The sequence below is a fragment of the Hemicordylus capensis genome, chromosome 1 (assembly GCF_027244095.1).
Source record: "Hemicordylus capensis ecotype Gifberg chromosome 1, rHemCap1.1.pri, whole genome shotgun sequence".
Taxonomy (NCBI): Eukaryota; Metazoa; Chordata; class Lepidosauria; order Squamata; family Cordylidae; genus Hemicordylus; species Hemicordylus capensis.
In genome coordinates this window covers 370,688,217-370,702,988 of record NC_069657.1, presented here as the reverse complement: position 1 = coordinate 370,702,988, position 14,772 = coordinate 370,688,217, and the positions used below count along the sequence as shown (strand labels likewise).

The window sequence follows — 14,772 nt, the reverse complement described above, 5'->3', positions numbered from 1 at the left end:
CAATTACACCACACCATCTCATATATACAAGTATAAACATTGCCCATGGAGGAGCACTGAAGCCCCTGTTAATATCATTTTTCATTCCAATTGTTTATCTCACACACTTAAAACACAGCCTCTCCCAATTTAAACATGACTGGCAGCTTCTTCTGTAGCAAAGCTTGTGACACTGGTGGAACAGACATTTTAGACCAGGGCTGAGATATCGACAATGCCACCATATACATAATGGCTAATAGCCTCACTAATGGTGAATACATTAAGCCAAAACACACACACACACACACACACACACAGAGCTTTTGAAATGCAGATGTTCATGTGAGTGAAGCACTGGTTTTTGCCAGTCCCCCCACCTGCAGAAGTGTAACCTGAAAGTGGATCCTGAAGGTTGTACAGGCACAAATGAATACATTTTGTTCAAAATTTATGGGAGCTAATAAAGACTATTTTGCCAAGGTGGCAGTAGAAGATAAATCTAAGACACTGAGCATCTTCTTCCTAGCCTAAACTTAGTAGCAGAGTAACTTAGTCTGGATGTCAGTCTCAGTCATGGGTACACTTATGTACATTACAATTAAAGCTTTTTTAAAAAAAAAAAACAGTAACATGGAGAAGATGATGGTTGTGGATATCCAGGTAAGCAGGTAAGGAACTCTAGGAAGAATGCAAGTGGCATTGGAAGTCTGGAGCAGTAGGTAGGAACAGCAAACTGGGAATCTATACTGCTCATCTATATTTGACCTTGGTTACTTCTCCTTCTTTCAATTTCTTACACCTTTGAAAACAGTCCAAAAAAATGCAGCTGGCTCAAAATAGGGCAGCAAGATTATTAACTGGGACTGGACATTTTGAGCATATTGCTCCCAGTCTGTTTCTGGGCCCAATTCAAAGTGCTGGTTTTAACCTTTAAAGCCCCAAATGCAGGGGCATAACTACTATTAGGCAAGGGGAGGCGGCTGCCTGGGGGCCCCCATGCCTCGAGGGGTCCCCCAGAGGCAAGTCACATGGCTATATATTGTGAAGTGTGTGTGTGTATCAGCGAGGGGCCCATTTTAAAATTCTGTCTCTGGGCCCACTCCAGCCTTGTCACGCCCCTGCCCAAATGGTTTGGGACAAGGTTACCTCAGAGAGCGGCTTGCCCCATATGTCCCAACCCGAGCCTTAAGATCTTCTTTGGAGGCCCCCTCTGGGTGTCCCTGCCAAATGAGGCGAAGCAGGTGGCTACCAGGGAGAGGGCTTTTTCAGTGGTTGTACCCCGTTTATGGAATAGCCTCCCCAATGTGGTTCGCCTGGCTTCATCAATTTGTTCTTTTAGACACCAGGTAATTTGTTCTTTTTGTACACCCAGGCCTTTTAAATTTGGATTTTTGGATTTGATCTGATTTTTAACTAATTTTAAAATGAGTTTTTTAGGGGCTTTGTATTGTATTTTGTATTTTCTTCTTACCTTTGTTTTTGGCCGTTATGATTTAATGTGTTATGTGTTTTTATTGTATGTTTTAATCCTCTGTTGTAAGCCACCCAGAGAACAATTTGTTTTGGGGTAGCTAACAAATAAAGTTGTTTATTGATGATGATGATGATGACCCTTTTAAAACATTGGTCAGCTCATTTATATGCTTTTTGTGCAGCCATATTAGTGGCTTTTAAAAATGTCTTTAAAATGTCTTTTTCTCTCTCTGTCATTAAAATTTGTGGCTGCACCTTCAGAAGCCCACTCATCTTGGGCTCCGTTCTCTGTTAGTTTATCTAGTCATGGAATTCTATCTAGCACTTCTTTGACCTTATTATAATCAGCTTCTCTGAAATCCAAGGTACACGTTTGACTACATTCATCTTTAGCTTTTCTTAAGATCAAGGAATTCAGCATTACATGGTCACTTTGCTCTCAAGTTCCCTCTTTCTCAACCTCTTTGCTCAACTCTTCCCTATTGATTAGGATGAAAAAGGAAATCCAATCCCCAAGTTCCATCCTCCACTTTCCAAAAGAGAAAGTTGTCGGCCAAGTTTGCCAGGAATTTGTTGGAAATTTGATACTTAGTGGAGTTTGTCTCTGGACACATTCAACGGCAGTTGAAATCCTCATTACTATTAATTCTGGCTTCCTTGAAGCATCTGTAATTTGTTTGAGAAAAGTGTCATCCACATCCTTTCCTTGGTCTGACAGTCTATAGTAATTTCCAATTACTCCATTGTTTTTATTTCCTTCTACATGTATTTTTATGCAGATGCTCTTTCATGGGCTACCATGTCCACTCTCTTGGATTTCCATTCACATTTTTGTACACATTTTTGACAGAATGCTACTCTCCTCCTTTTCTGTTGCTTTTTTTTTTTTTTGAACAATTTATATCTTTCATTTTCTACTTTCCAACCTTGGGAAACATCCCACCAAGTCTCAGTTATACCTATCAAGTCCTATTTTGTTTCCTACAATAGAAGTTCAAACTCATGTTTATTTTCCATCAGTGGTGTGACAAGGTCCGAATGGGACTGTGCACGAACATTTCATCTGGCAGCACTATAGGTGCCACAAAAAATCCCCTCCCCCCTGCTTTGGGGATGATATGTGTGCATATGATGCACCCTGTGTGTGCATGTGTGCATATGATGCAACAGGGTGCATATGTGCATCCAGTTTGTGCACATGTACAGATCTTCAGATATCAGGAGCCCTAATCACCGCATGTATAATCTTTGTACAGTTATACTGGTAGATATGTTCACATATTTGGTTCCTACATTTGTACCTAAGTTCACTTTAAAAATAAATACATGTAAAGCCATTTAAACAGAAACACACCCAGGAAACCTGCATACAACTGCACACATATGAAACACACACTAAGGTCCTCCAATATAACACATTTACTTCCTAACCCACTGAATCCATCATCTTTTCCATCACATGCTCAAGACACCATGCAATATAAACCAAGACACCATTCAAAAAACAAACAGATCCTTTTGAAAGGCAACATCACAATTAAGACTAGAACTAGTTAAAAGAACATGGATTGTCTGCTTTGCATGCAGAAGGTGCAATCCCTGGCAGCTTCTCCAGGTAGGTCTGGGAAAGACTCCTGACTGAAACTTTGGAAAGCTGCTACCAGTCAGAGTAGACTGAGAGGTTGTTCACACAACTGGGCAGGCAGGGCAGTGGGAGGGTGGGGTTGGGGAAGGCTGGCTAAACTCACCTTTCCTCCAGAGAAGTACTGTTTTGTTGCTGGGAGCATAGACTATGCTCCCAGATGATCTGCGCTGTGGGCTGCAGTGTGCAGCTCCAGAGGCTGGGATGATGCGTCCTGGCCACCGGAGATCCCACAATGCGGATACACACAATGCGACACACACAATGCGGCACTGGCGGATTTCCCCAGGAGATGGGAGCTCTAGGAGCCCGTCTCTCTGTTAACTGGGGCTAAACATAGCCCCAGCAAACACATGATCCCAGAGCCCAGGAGCCCTTAATCCTGGATAAGAGTTGGGTTTCAAAGCAGGGCTAGGCAGTGCTGCACCACTGGGATTGGGCCTGATTGTGGTGGTTCTCACGTCCAGCCTAAAGCAGGCTGGGCTTCCCTGAGCTACACACGAGAATAGCTTCGCAGCAGCGCTCCAAAGCTGGATGGGCTAAGGGTTTGACTCTACAGAAGGCTGGAGTGGGACTGGGGACAAGATTTGAAAATGTAACCACCCATCCTTATCTCCTCCCCCTATCCCCATATCTTTGCCACAAAATAACTTTAAGGACATGTGTAATATAACAAAGGAGAAGCATACATGCAACCCTTGGAAAGGTTACAGTGTTGAACTAGGATTGGGGAGACCCAAATTCAAAACTCCATTCAGCCATGAAACTCACCGGGTGATTCTGAGCCACTCACTCATCTCTCACAGGGTTGTTGCAAGAATAAACATAACCATGTACACCACTCTGGACTCCTCAAAGGAAGAGTGGGATATACATGTAAAAATGAAGAAGCACTTCACTTAAACTATAATGTTGCATGCAGAAACTCATGGGACTACATTCTGCAGCAACGAATAACTGCAGGTTTGTAAAGCAAAACATTACAAAACAGAACTGGAAAGTAATTGGTATACAATTTTGTTTTTAAAACAAAAAGAGAGGCTGCCCTTGGCAGATCAAAAACAAACCAAAAATCAAACAAAGAAGCCTCAAAATCAGTTCATTGTGTCCTTTAAAAATATATTATTTATAAAGACAGAAGCAACCAACATTTTCTGACACTAGTTTAGCTATTTAAGGGTTTTGGAGGAAATTGGTTGAGAAAACCTTTGCTATAGATACATCAGATAATAGTTCAGAGACAACATATCAAAAACAGAGGACACAGGGAATAAATTCTAGGATAAATCTTCATAAGCACAAATGGTACCACAAGAAAAGGGTGCCTGCTTCCTTCTAGTGATGCAAAACTTTCAGGAGGGAGTTCATTAATTGGAACATAGAAACATGTTTTTTAATTTCTTAAGCATGTTTCATGGAAATCTGACATGGACAGAAATCCAGTTAACTGAAACAATACAGCCTGTTTGTTTCTTCATAATTTTATTAAAGTCTGGAGGACTTCTGTCTGTAAAAGTACCCAAGAAAACGGCCAAAGCTTGTCAGAAGCCATCATTTCCCTTACAAAATACAAAATACTTGGTAAACAACCAATAAAAATAAAAAAAATACAAAATAGTATTTTAAAATACATCTTAAAATACAAAATACAATGCCTGAAAAAAGGAAACAATTTTTAGATGTCCGGGCCTTATCCAAACTTGTTTCCATTTAAGCAATATAAGTTCCCAAAGACTAAATCACTCACGTTGTGCCTCCTGGGTCTGTGAATCATCCCAGCAAAGGAAAATAACCATTCTACAGGACCGCTTGATGTTAAACTAGTATTATATCTAAAAAAGAGCCGTCGGACAATGGGGTACCCATCTAATATACTAATGTGAATAATCATATTTTGTTATTGCTCTCAACAAATTTCTAACACTCAATCAGATCAATAATTCAAAAACCAGGGGCATAGACTTCTCAGTGTTTGGCAGGGGCACATGGAAGGAGAGGTCTTGTGGTAGCAAGCATTAATTATCCCTTTTGCTAAGCAGGGTCCATCCTGGTTTGCATTTGAATGGGAGACTGTATGTCTGAGCACTGTAAAATATTCCCCATAGGGGAATAGGACTGCTCGACAGGCCCCCAGCTGTTTTTGAACTACAACTCCCAGAATCCTCAGCCACAGTAGCCAATAGCCAGGGATTATAGACCAACATCTGCAGGAGGGCAGAAGTTGAGCAGGCCTGCCTCAGAGGATGGGACTGCTCTGGGAAGAGCACCTGCATGCTTGCATGAAGAAGGTTCCAGGTGCCCTCCCCTACTGTCTGCAATTTTGGAGAAGCTGCTGCTGCCAGTCTGTGTAGAAAACACTGAGCTAGATGGACCAAGGATTTGACTCGGTATAGGGCAGCTCCCTATGTTCCTATGGCTAAACCCAGTCCCCAGGACAGGCACAGGTGTATTCCTCTATATGTATTCATTATTTATACTTCTAGAAATTACTCTTCATCAAAAACTGATCACATAGTTTTAAAAATAGAACATATTTTTCACTCTGTAAATTGAAGCCCACAAGGTAAAATAAAAATCAAGTAATTTTTACATGAATTAAATGAATCCTCCGGTAGAGCTGCCACCAATCCTCTATAAGACAAAACTAACACCAAAACTTTCCCTGTTCTATCTAGAACCAGGGTAATGTAATGTAAATGGCTAATATGCATATTACCTGGTTTATACTGTCTACTTGTGCACATTCTGAAAATAGAACCTTAACTTGTAAATTATGTATCTTGACTAGACAAACTGCTAACTCCCCTATTCCTGGTGTTCAATTGTATACATTGTCCATAACTTCAAGTGAATGTACAAAACTCACATTAATCAGAACATATGCACTGGATAATTATGCAAACCAAATGTCTGATACAGAGATTCTGGGTAGCTAATTTAGTTACTACTGGTAATTCCTGGTTACCAAGGTTTGCAACCACACTAATCAAACAAATGAAGCTAAGTAGCAAGTTTACTTGACTTGAAACATAATCAAAAACAATTACATCTATTACATGCACACTGTTCTAATAAGACTCAGCATGCAAATGTGTTCCCATGTGAAGATAATTAGAAAAATAATACCAGAGTGATTTTTATGTTAAATGATTAGCAGGCATAGCAATAACTATTTAGATATATGAATAAAAATTATGATCTATATGGGGAGTGATAAAAATAAATTACAATACAGATGTGCTTTAGATATTCTCCTAGCCATGTGGGAGCTGCTTATGCACAAGCAGCTCTTGTGCAGCTGGCAGAACATTTAAATGACCGTAGCACATGCATGGGGGCCGTTTGTGATAGTCTTTCCCATAGAATCAGCAGCACCTTCCCCCAACACAGTATTGATTCTATTGGGGAAAGACTTGTGCAATGGACCTCTACCCAGAAGTAACTAAAGTATTATCCCAGTCATATGGGAGATGTGCATTGATAAGCAACGGCCACACAAGAAAACATATAAACAACATAATGGCTAAGCACAATATGGAACATCTTAGACATAGCTTAAGATGTTAAGCTTAACATCTTAAGCAGAGGAAAGAGGAAAGGCAGGGGAAAGATGTGTATGTGTATCCTCCTCCCCACATGATTCCTCAACCCAGTCAGGCAGCATTGTCCAATGAGCTCTGTATTTTCTCTTTAAAAGGTTATTCTTTTACAAGGTACATTGTTCACAACTAAATGCCCATCTGCAGTCTTAAGTAGTACAGTCCAGGGAGAACTCTTCCACATTGTTTTGTTCAACATGAACGCAGCTTGTTATTTTCCCAGACTGATGGTAGCTGTCACCCATGGCACACATAGTTTGGTTAACACATTTCACATATCTATTATATATTTTGAAGAGTTTGTTTGTGTGAAATAATAATAATAATAGCAAATAATAATACCAAATAACAATAATACCAAATAATTAAACCAAATTTTGCAAGAAAAATCCTGCCACTAAAGTTAGCTGAATGCGCTATTTTTTACACTGGAATATACTCAGGGGAAATTTCAATCATTTTCTTGGTAATATTTTGAAGAAATTCTGAATATAATCATATTTTAACTCTTATTGTTCTCAACAGATTTCTAACATGCAATAATCAGATCAATAATTCAAAAACAACATCATGCCAAGAAAAACAAAAAATCTTTCTCAGATCCAAATTAATTGTGATTTAAATTTACCATATATGGTAATTACTCAATAAAATGAATAACGTTTGAGGTTGAAATTCTACAAATTTCAAACTGTTCTTCTACTTCCCTTTTGCAAGGGAAATTAATAAAAGATTCGATGACGTATATTTAGTTTCTTGAACTTTCATATAAGTGTTATCTATGCAAAATAACTTTGTCTGGTCAACAATGGGCCTCACCTACTAGTTACATAAAATAGGGTAAGTATTTTGTTGTATGTAACTTATCTTTGATCCTCTTTGCCATTAGTTAAGTTAAGCAACCTGAGGTTTCCGACACCAAACCTGGATCTGAACCCTCGGTCACATTTCATTTTCACTGCCAAAACCTCTGGTCAGAAAGCATCATCATAAGAATATAAGAACAGCCCTGCTGGATCAGGCCCAAGGCGCATCTAGTCCAGCATCCTGTTTCACACAGTGGCCCACCAGATGCCGCTGGAGGCCTACAGGCAGGGCATGCCCTCTCTCCTGCTGTTACTCCCCTACAACTGGTACTCAGAGGCATAGTACCATGTGAAGTACCATCCTCCCAGCAGCTATAGGGAGAAATATATATATGTTGGAGGATGATTTTTTATAGGAAAACAGTGCAAGGGGGAAGAATTAAATGCTCTTTCCACAAGTCCTGGCTGGCCCCAATCTGGACTGGGACTCCTCCACAGCTGAAAAAGGCACTTTCTGTTTACTTTGCATGTTAAGTCAATCTCTTAATGATGGGCTTATGTATTTTGCCCCTTGTGGCATTTTTATATTTGTTTACTTACAAATATATCTTATGAGCAGAGAGGAGCATGAAGTGCCCAACCATACATTGCTAGGCTGTAAAACAGCACCAGCTCCCCAAAAAGAAAGAGGCATCTGCTTGAAATGTGCCCCCAGAACTCCTTCTTCCAGCCAGCTGCAAAACTCAAGACTTCTGTTTCCTTCACTGGGTGGCAATCAGGACTGGCACACCAGGGGTGGGCACATCAGGTGGTTGCCTAGGGCACCAAACTGAAGGGAGTTCTGAATTGAGCTTGATGATTCACCATTCGTTGAGTATACTGTCTGCAATGAGCTAGGGAGAACATAAGTGGAAGCAATGATAAACTAATTAATACCAAGTAGCTTCAAAAATGGCTCCTAGGTATACCAAAGAGCTGCAAGGGCTGAAGTGGCTGGGTAGGCAACTGGAACGCAAGCAGAGAAGAACTCCACTTGAATTTGACAGGATGCAGCATAGGACACATTTGAAGGCTTATGTGGTAGCAGTGCGTGTGGCAAAAAGGGATTTTGGTCAGCACCATTGCGTCTATGGGTTTGTGTTCAGTAGTCATTCCCTAAATGCCTGCCTACAGGCAGTAATGGGCAGGATGAGGGATAACAAATTGAAACTGAATCCAAGCAAGACGGAGATGCTAATTGTAGAGGTTCAGAATCTGAGGGATGACTTAGATCCTCTTATGCTGGATGAGGTTACACTCACCCAGAAGGAACAGGTACACAGCTTGAGAGTACTCCTGGACCCAGGCCTCACCCTGGTATCTCAGGTGGAGGCTATGGTCAGGAGTGCTTTCTATCAGCTTCAGCTGATTCGAGAGCTGTGTCCATTCCTTGAAGAGGAGGACCTCAAAACAGTGGTGCATCAGCTGATAACCTCTAGCCATGACTACTGCAATGTGCTCTACATGGGGCTGCCTTTGTACGTAGTTTGGAAACTTCAGTTAGTTCAAAATGCAGCAGCCAGACTGGTCTCCAGGGCAACCCAAAGAGACCATATTATGCCTGTTTTGAAACAGCTGCACTGGCTGCTGATATGTTCGTGGGCAAAATACAAAGTGCTGGTTATTAACTTTAAAGCCCTGAATGGCTTAGGTCCAGGTTATCTTAGAGAATGCCTTCTTCTTCATGATCCTCACTGCATGTTAAGGTCATCTGAGGAGGTATGTCTCCAGAAACCACCATTGCGTCTGGTGGCGACTCAGAGGTGGGTCTTCTCTGTGTCCACTCATGGGCTGTGGAATGCATTCTCTGCAGAAATCCGTAATTTGAATTCTTTATTGGCCTTCTAGAGAGCCCTGTTTGGCCTGGCCTTCCAGAGTTTTTAAACTGTTGTAAATGGTTTTAATGTTGTAACTTGGTTTTTAAACTGTTTTTAATGTTTTTATTGTTATTGTTTTATTGGGTTTTATACTTTCTGTTTTTAACTGTTAATTGATTTTAATTTCTTTTGTTTTAATTAAAAGTACCCTCAGCCATTCTGGAAGGGCGGTATAGAAATTGAATGAATGAATGAAAGGGGGAAGTTGCCATAGGCTCTCCTCACCCAGAGAGGTATTTTTCTTAAGATTTACAGTGCTCAGTTGCTTACTGTATTCCTCACCTGAACATGTGGGGTGTGTTCTGCAAAGTGGTCACCCATCACCTATACTAATTAAAAATTTAATATTCTAACAAACAAATAACATGGAGCAAGCATCTTCAGATAACTCAATAGCTTCAAGATAGCTCAGCTGACCATCAGACCATCAGCTGACCATCAGCAATCAAGTTATTTAAAAGATGGTGGTCTTCTCATCAATGCAATGCAACTGCATTTATTTTATTTTCATAGTCATTGTCTTTATTTCAGTCTTTAACCATCACAACAGCAAAATAGACAAAAACGGTTCAAACAATCTACTTCTACAAAATAATAAAAAGTCTCTATAAAATTACTTAGTATAATAAGTAGAAGAAACTAGAAGTTAAAACTATGACTATAAAACTATATATAAAAGTTAGTCAACACTAATAACAGAATGACACTGAGTATAAAGGTAGCAAGACAGCAAAATTATTTAATTAATACTGAGCGGAGTTAAATCTCATAGAATATTAAGTTCTTAATGAGCTCTAAATGAATTTTGCTAGCTATAAGGCAGAACTTAGCCACATTGTAGGATTTAGAGTCATTCTGATCTGCCACGAGGAAATTTAGGTAAAAGTAATCAGTACAGCCTGGATATGAGCTGAAGAGATGAACTTATGCCGAATATCACGGTAATAGTGACAGTACAAGAGTACATGAGCTATTGTTTCAATCTCATCAGAGCCACAGGGGCAAATATGCTCTCCATATGGAATTCTTTGATATCTCCCTTCCAGCACAGCTGTGCACAAGGCATTACATCGGGCCAATGTCAGGGCTTTGCGGTACTTTGGGACTGTTAACTGGTTTAAATAGTTGGCGGTGGTAAAGCTCAGAATTTGATTACCCAAAAAGACACCAACTGGAATGGAGCCCTGATCAATTTGGCGCTCCATATAATAAATTCTTTCCCTTATTTTGAGTATAAGGGATAGTGCAGTGGGAGAAAAACTGTAATAATATAGCCTTTCCTCCACCCCTTTTTCCCACCTTGAGTGATATATGTCCTTTAGCACCAATGGAGCTAAACCAATGGGATGGAAAATCAGCTTAAGCCAGAATTCAAAAATAATAATCCAAGCCCTAGCCTCTATTTTGAGCAACCCTGCTTCCAGCTGTAGAACTGCCCTAGGAACACAGCTGGGGATCTGTAATATATTACTCCAGGAGTTATTTTCCTTTATGCTATGGTAGAATAGTGATTAAAAACAGGTATATTAATTTACTTCATTTCCATCAAATTAAAACACATATGTTTAAGCTTTTGTTATGATGCTTAGCACATATATTATTTCCCTGCAAAACTGAGCATATTTAAACGTTTGGAAGCAGAATTCCAATATTGTTAATCAGGACCTTATCAAATATAATAGGCTGGACTACCAATGAAAAACACTCATTCATGAAAGAGGCATACATTATATTTAGCTGTCATGCATTTTAATAAGCTCTTTTGATATAACAATGTTGGTGTGTGTTGTGCAGCTTAACATTAAATGCACTATCAGAATAACATGTTTTAGAAAATAACACAAAATAGTAATGGAGTAATATGAATGTGCTCACTGAAGACAAAAGATGGCTAGAATTCATGATCTGCTAAATGCAAATACCTTAAACATGGAGAAAATAAATTAATAGTCAATATAGTGTTCCTAGTTTCTTTATAAGGCAGTCAATAGATTTGTTTAATTTTTAATACTTAGTGATTGCACTGAGAACAATAAAGATGCCAGAGAAGTGCATATGAGTTAACAGACACAGGCAATTTGCCTGGCCAAACTTTATTAAATAACAGAATTGAACAATAACTACAGCCTAGGCATCAGAGAAGAGAAATGGGCAGCTGGGAGAAAGATGAATAAATACCTAGCTTACACGTCAGCTAGACCATACCATCTACCTGCCCAGGCAGTGCAGCTCAGTGCAGCTGATGGATACTCCCTGCCAAGGAGGGAGTACCCATCAGCTGAAGTTAGGGCAGGGGCAAAGGCACCATACAGCCTGATGTTTGCCATAACTCCAGTGGTTTGATTGGGGGGAATTTTGGCCACTTTTGATTCTGATGGCTATCTGCCATAGGAAGCTGCCAAATGAGGCAGGTTTTGTTATGCCTAGAACAGTATAACTGATCTGCATTCCAGCACCCACTGCCAAGACAGACACTACTAAAGGGGCATACCTGAGGATGCTTAGCCAACAGAATGGAAAGGCCTGCCCATGGATCCAACATAGAAGTTTCCCACTGGCTTGGGAAAGGTGGATTCTAATGGGAAAAGAATTCCTGATGAATTTATTTATTCGATACATTTGTATACCACCTACTACAAAAGTCTCATAACAATGAGTCAATGATGTGGAACCTTGGCTGCATAATAAACACCTCCAGGACATAATCCTGGCTATTTCGCCATTCAGCTTCATTCTCACCCTAGTAACAGCGACAATATCCCTGGCTTCTGGCCAACTGAACTGTGGCGTTTTCTGGCCACAAAACGCATGCTATGGCAAAAGCTCTGCCTGATGACACCACCCGGCAAGCAAAATGGATGTTTCTGTCCATCACTTAGAATTATTTCAGAGTAGCCCTCCACCTACCCCTACCCTCAAATTAACTGAGGGGCACAGCAACAAGGAAAGGCCAACCTAATGCCGCACCTGGCCATAACGGCACAATGTCCGTTCTGGCGCATCAGTGCTACTGCTGTGTCTAACGATGTGGACTACACAAAACGCAGGGCTGGAAAAATTGGGTGACTGCATTGCCACTGGGATGGGCCAAATGATGGATTAAACAAAATTCCCCAGGGCTCCTTTAGGAACCCCCCATGGAGAAATTGTAAGGTTGGGCAGAGGAGGGTGTTAGTGTGGCCCAGATACTCTACTGGCTTCAACTGATTCGAATAGCTTGGCCTGCACCATAGCTTCCACTCAACCACTAGTTTCAAATTCTGAGAGATGTGGAAAGCCCTTGGGCCAGCAAAACTGGATCCAGAAAACCATCTCTAAAGCCCCCTAAGCAGCATTGTGCACTAGCCCAGATGGGGTAGTGACCAGACAACTACACAGTGCACCTAATCACACAGGCGTTGGGGCCCTTTGATGAAGAACCCTTGCCAGTGTTGCTCTCATGTCCACTCCTTCTGGACTGCACACCTGTTGGCTTTGACTTAATCACAAGGTGGTGCTTTCCACAAAGGGAACACTTGTACTTGTACTTGCAGGGTATGTGTAAACACTTTCCTGTTGAGTTATACCCACACCAAATTAGTGTATACCCTTCCCACTGTCTAAAGGTCTGTCCCTCCCTCCTTTGGCTTTCCATTAGGGGCCAAGTGTTGTGAGTAGACAAAACATGACCACTGATGGTGCATTCACCATAGGAGGCCCTGTCCTGAGACATAAAGTTCTCAGAGTTAATTCCATTTGATGTTGGAATCATTCCACTCTAAGTTTTGTGCTTAAAAATGGGGCAGGAGCACCAAATGCAGGCCCAGTTGGTGAGCCAAGAGCAGGCTGGACTGAATGGAGGAAAATTCAATCTTTTTTTCTAATATTTTAATGGTACCCCCTGCCAACATAGATCTAAGAATAATGATGCTAAGATAATGCAATGAAATTTAATATCCTGGGCCAATATGGAAATACTGGCCACACAATCCAGTACAGAGCTAGGCATTCTTAATTTCACCTATGCTACCTTGTACTCATGCAAGTGCAGGAAGATGCACATTTTTTGCCCCACTTCCCTTCTTTCTCCAGTCTCCTGCATCCTCAAAAGCACTGTTCCTGGAGGTTGGGGGAACCTCAGGAGCAAATATGTTGAGGGTGCACAGGACTGGAGAGGGAAGGGGGATTTGCAAAAAATCACCCCCTTTGCATGGAGGCAAGATAACAGGAGTGGAAGTCAGGGCCTAAATACAACCCCAAACAACTTTAAGCAACAGAGAAACAAAAATATAGACTATGAATTGAGAAGGTTGACTTTGTTGAACATTATTCCCTATGAATAAAGGATTTGGCTATGGGGGGTAAAAAGGAAATAGGAACTCTTGGAAGATAAAGCCTGTTCTAACCTTGATATATCTAGAGATTAGAATCCTTGACGCCAAACTTCTAAAAAGAGTAGCATGGAATAAGGAAGTTAATTTTACTATAAAGCTTCAGCTGTTGATGATCTCTGCTTTGATGATCTCTGAGGCTAAAATAGCTCATAAGCCAAAACTAAACTGATAGGTTCCAGTAGAGTTAACTCCCTTGGTTGTTGTTTTTCCTGGTCAAATTTATCTTCCAATGAAAGACTAGCTTGAGTTTCATTCATTAGTTATAGCAACTGTCATCAGATGGGCATGTCTCCCCCCTCCAGTCCTGATAACTTTAATTTCAGCCACTTTCTTAATGATTTAAGGAGTCCACAAGAAATAATGGTATAATAAAGATGGCAGAAAACTGATAATGATTGCAAGCTCAGGATTCTTTGGGAGAGCAAGGAACGTGCAAATCAGAATGCTTAGAAAAAATATCAGTTTAAAAAAAAACCAGTATTGAATGGGAATGATAGCAAGTTGGTGAAGTGATTAGGTCCACAATAATGTTTGGCACAAAGTGTTTTACATGTTGCACACTAAGCAGTCACACTATAAGCAACAGAATGTGTAATCAACCCCAGTTCTCAGCTTAAAGACTCCCACATTAACCATAATGACAAGCATTTGCAAAGGGGGGGAAGAGTATTAACTTGCATTTCAAGCAGAGTAGCTTATTCTACGTCTAAAATAAACACCACAGAGCTTCTAGGCAATGTCAAATGTTGACATTTTAGATACTGATACTTTGCATTTTGAAAATGAGAAATGTTTCCTCAGCAGGGAGAGAATGTTTTTCTCAGCTCAACAACAATAAACTCAAGTTTATATGTATTTTGTTTGTTTTTCTCCAGAAAAACAGTTTTTAAAGCATGCACCTGTCAGTTATAACCTTGCTTCCTCTAGAATGGTGTTCCTTTCGATCACAATCTTTTTATCCTGATCAAAAACTCATCACTG

At 40.5% G+C, this 14,772-nt stretch overlaps 1 protein-coding gene across 3 annotated transcripts in view; it reads right to left on the bottom strand.

Moving 5' to 3' along the window:
• PACRG (parkin coregulated) overlaps positions 1-14,772 on the bottom strand; it is a 387,264-nt gene that overhangs the window by 48,549 nt on the left and 323,943 nt on the right. The window lies entirely within an intron of this gene.